The sequence below is a fragment of the Magnolia sinica genome, chromosome 1 (genome assembly GCF_029962835.1).
Source record: "Magnolia sinica isolate HGM2019 chromosome 1, MsV1, whole genome shotgun sequence".
NCBI lineage: Eukaryota > Viridiplantae > Streptophyta > Magnoliopsida > Magnoliales > Magnoliaceae > Magnolia > Magnolia sinica.
In genome coordinates, this window is record NC_080573.1 from 4,595,016 (window position 1) to 4,600,397 (window position 5,382).

The window sequence follows — 5,382 nt, forward strand, 5'->3', positions numbered from 1 at the left end:
CCTAACCTATAACTTAAACCTATAACCTAAACTCAATTTCCTAAACCTTAACCTATAACCTAACCTAAACCTAAACATATAACCCAAACCCGATTTCCTAAACCTAAACCTTAACGTATTCTCAAATCCCTAAACCTAAACCTAAGCTTACACCTAATCTTAATCTCAACTCTCTAACCTAAACATAAACCTAAACTTGAAAACCTAAACCTAAACCCGATCCTGAACCCGAACCCGATTTCCTAAACCTAAACTTATAACCTTAACTTAAACCTATTCTCAAATCTCAAAACCTATAACCTAAACCTAAACCTAAACCTTAACCTATAACTTAAACCTATAACATAAACTCAATTCCCTAAACCTTAACCTATTTTTTTTTTTTTTAAAGTAACGAGAGAATCTATTAAAAACAAAGAAAGGAAAAAAAAAAAAACAAACAAAGGACAGCTGTTGAGATAGCAGAAGCAGGAATTAGAAGCCTAGCAAGAGAAAATTAAAGTCCCTATGGTAAGATACATTGGCTGCCCATTCGTTGATAAGACTTTTAACCTAAACCTTAACCTATAACCTAACTTAAACCTAAACCTATAACCTACACTTATAATAAACCTAAACCTATAACCTTAACCTAAACCTAAACCTAGTCTTATAACCTAAACCTATTCTCAAATCCCAAAACCTATAACCTAAACCTAAACCTTAACCTAAACCTAAACCTATAACCTAAACCTATAACCTAACACTTATAACCTAAAACCTAAACATAAACCTACACTTATAACCTATAACCTAAACCTATAGCCTAAACCTAAACCTAAAACCCAAACGTAAACCCGATCTCGAACCCGAACCTGATTTCCTAAACCTAAACTTTAACGTATTCTCAAATCCCTAAACCTAAACTTAAACCTACACCTAATCCTAATCTCAACTCCCTAACCTAAACCTAATCCTAAACTTGAAAATCCAAAGCTAAACCCGATCCCGAACCCGAACCCGATTTCCTAAACCTAAACTTACAACCTTAACCTAAACCTATTCTCAAATCTTAAAACCTATAACCTAAACCTAAACCTTAACCTAAACCTAAACCTTAACCTATAACCTAAACTTATAACCTAAACTTATAACCTAAACTCAATTCCCTAAACTGTAACCTATAACCTAACCTAAACCTAAACCTATAACCTACACTTATAACCTAAACCTTAACCTATAACCTAACACTTATAATCTAAAACCTAAACCTAAACCTACACTTATAACCTATAACCTAAACCTATAGCCTAAATCTAAACCTAAAACCCAAATGTAAACCCGATCTCAAACCTGAACCCGATTTCCTAAACCTAAACCTTAACATATTCTCAAATCCCTAAACCTAAATGTACACCAAATCCTAATCTCAACTCCCTAACATAAACCTAAACCTAAACTTGAAAACTCAAACATAAACCCGATCTCGAACCTGAACCCGAACCCGATTTGCTAAACCTAAACTTATAACCTTAACCTAGACCTATTCTCAAATCCCAAAACCTATAACCTCAACCCAAACCTATAACCTTAACCTAAACCTAAAACTTAACCTATAACCTAAACCTTAACCTATAACCTTAACTTATAACCTAAACCTATAACTTAAACTCAATTTCCTAAACCTTAACCTATAACCTAACCCAAACCTATAACCCAAACCCGATTTCCTAAACCTAAATCTTAACATATTCTCAAATCCCTAAACTTAAACCTACACCTAATCCTAATCTCAACTCCCTAACCTAAACTTGAAAACCCAAACCTAAACCCGAACCCAATTTCCTAAACCTAAACTTATATAACCTTAACCTAAACCTATTCTCAAATCTCAAAACCTATAACCTAAACCTAAACCTATATAACCTTAACCTAAACCTAAAACTTAACCTATAACCTAAACCTTAACTTATAATGTAAACTCAATTTCCTAAACCTTAACCTATAATCTAACCTAAACCTAAACTTATAACCCGAACCCGATTTCCTAAACCTAAACCTTAACATATTCTCAAATCTCTAAACCTAAACCTACACCTAATCCAAATCTCAACCCCTAACCTAAACCTAAACCTAAACTTGAAAACCCAAACCTAAACCCAATCCCGAACCCGAACCCGATTTCCTTAACTTAAACTTATAGGTTATAGGTTAAGTTTAGGTTAAGGTTTAGGTTTTAGGTTTAAGTTATAGGTTTTAGGTTTTAGGTTTTAGGTTTAGGTTAAGGTTTAGGTTTAGGGTATTTTTGTTTATGATGTTAAGCTTATATATATTTATGCGTGAATGAATGTGATGTGGATAAGATTGTTTGTGTTTGGATGGATTTACTAGTTTAGGTTTAGATGGATGTGAATGTGAATATGATGAAATATATTATATAACAGGTGTATATCAGGATGAATATGATGAAATATATTGTAACAGGTGTATATCAGGAATTTTGTGCGGAATTTTGTGCTGGATTTTTTTTTTTAAAAAAGAGACTTTTACCTACGAAAACTTTCGTAGGTAAACATTTTGTAAATATTTTTAGCGACGAAAACTTTCATCGCTAAAAGTTTAATATTTATTTTTTAGCAACAAAAATGTTTGTCGCTAAAAGTTTTGTAATTATTTACAGCGACGAAAACTATCATCGTTAAAAGTTTAACATTTATTTTTTAGCAACGAAAATATTCGTCGCTAAAATTTTTGTAATTATTTTTAGCGACGAAAATTTTTATTGCTAAAAGTTTAACATTTATTTTTTAGCGACGAAAATATTCGTCGCTAAAAGTTTTGTAAAAGTTTTTTAGCGACGAAACAATTTGTTGCTAAAAGTAACTTTTAGCGACGAAAATTTTCGTCGCTAAAAAACTTGCCTTTGCTACGATTGACATTTTTCATCGATAAAAACCTATTGCCACGGTCTTTTGGTGACGAATTTAGCGACAAAAATTTTCGTCGCTAAAACTTTTTAGGTACGAAAATTTGGCTTTTAGAGACAAAAATTTTCGTCGCTAAAGGTGGGATTTCTTGTAGTGTCTCCATCTCTAATTGGTTGAGTCAGGGTTATGGTGTCTGTTGCGAGGGCGCATCTTAGTATTAGTAACAAGAAAATGCAATGCATGAAGAAGACGAAGCTTTTCGTTCTTCCCATTAGCCTGCATTCAACCCATAATCTTTTCTTCTATGATAAAAGAGGGTGGTGTTTTGCTAGCTTTATCCAAAAAAGGAAGCGGATTGCGTCCTACCCCACCCAGTAAAAATGACCCCAGTACCCTATTATATCATTGCGAGCCACTTGCTGGACTTGAGGGATTCTATATTGACCGCCATACTACCAGGCTTGGTGATGGAAAAGTTATGTGGGATGTATGTGTTTTATCCATGCCATCCATCCATTTTCTCATTTTAGGGAACGAGACTAAACAATTTCGCAGATCAAAATCTTAATTGGACTACATTGGGTTTGGATTAAGTTTATATTTGTGTTTTACTTTCATCCGAATCAACAAGTTGGATGGGCTGATGTAGGGAAGAGCATGAAAAGATAATGAGCAAGATCACGGTCTACTTTAAGTGTGCAAGCCTTAAATCTATAAAGGTGTAATGACCCTTGAATTCACAAGAAATAAAGAAAAATTTGAAATAATTTTATTAATATCTCTAAAATGAAATTACAATACTTTAAATGATAAAACGCAAATCCTACTTAAGGGTTCTAATTCGACTAAGCCAAAACTTTTCCGAAACATATAGTAAAATTTACAAAAAATATAAAGTACTAATTTAATTTTGCCTAATGATTCTTGCAATGATAAGAAGTAAATCCTAATAAGATATCATATACTGAAATATTAACATGAAAGAGAAATGTACAACATAAAACTTACTAAAAATATTAAGTTTCTTTTTCATAAAACTATGATTTTCAATAGAAAGGGATCGTTTTCTCACAAAATGAAATGACACCAACCACTTATAGGAGTCAATTGGTTCTAGATGGCCTGTTCCAAACAAAATTCATTGGTTGTGAATCCCTTAATTAATGTAGAGTAGGTCGTAAATACTTTTATGGCAAATATGGACTAGAGAATGCCCGATCAGAAGTGGAAGCATTCCAGACTGTCAAAACCTTAAATTAGTTGTATATCGCAAACCTGGATGAGTTTTTCAACTTATTATATATGATTTTGAGGTAAGAGAGCCTACTTCAACCAACCAACTTGCTATGTTGGGTTGCCCATGCTAGATTTGTGAGATTCCATTGGATCGATTGTCAAAAGTCTCACTTAGTTTCATTTTTAATATAAATAGTAAATTTTAGTTCGAGTATAACTTTTGATCCTTTGAGTTGTAGAAGTCGTGCCGAACATGAAAAGACCTTAAAAAAGTTGGGAGAATAATGTGGTCAGGCCAAATTGGACACATTTTTTTAATTATAAAAAACCATTAAGTCTAGTAGGAATAGATGTCATATATAAATAGTAACTCACGTTTTTAGGGTGTTTGAGTTGGAGTCTAAATCTAAAACTCTTTCTTAGTTTTGAGTTCCTTGTTTAAAGAGTTGTAATTTATTTATTTTTTATCATTAACCAATTTATTTCAAATTTATTAGGAATTATTTATGCTTTTATCCCTCATGGATTCGAGGAAGCTCTATGAGGAGTCCAGAGAGCTCTGTGGATTTGGAGTAGTTATCCCTTGAGGAAGACGGTGATCGACCTTATTATGTCCCTCACTACACTAAGTTGTATCAGAGCGATGACTTGTCTTGGCTGATGGCAACTAACGATGGAATGAACCAAAATCCTATGCATGGTGATACAAGGATTCGTTATCTATCGGAACAAATGGAAGATTTTCACTCGAAGAGTCAATTAATTATGCAAGGGCTGCAGACAACCCTCGATCGTATTACGGATGTACTAATTCCATCTTAAGCCCAAAACAACGCTCGACCGCTCGTGATCGTTGTATAGTATGTTCACCACCCCAAGTATAGGGTTGCGATGTTGTAATAATCTCGGTAAGACTGAGGTTGAATCCACAAGGACTGAACCTTATACGTAATCTAAAAGTAACTAGAACTAGAACTAGAAGAAGATGTAATCTAAATTAGAAAATTTTGAGAGAATAATGGTAAATCACTTTAACTAAAACTTGTAAAATTCAAAGGTGGGAAACTAGGGTGCCAAGGATCCACTTGTAGAGATCAGGGAGATCTATGTTTAATTTACGACCACAATTAGGTTTAGAGTCTCATCTTCATCCAGTTGGAGGATATAACATTAGAAATCAAATTTGAACTTCCTTTGATCTATTTTTAAGAGATGAGAAGAATGCGAATTAGACTTAATT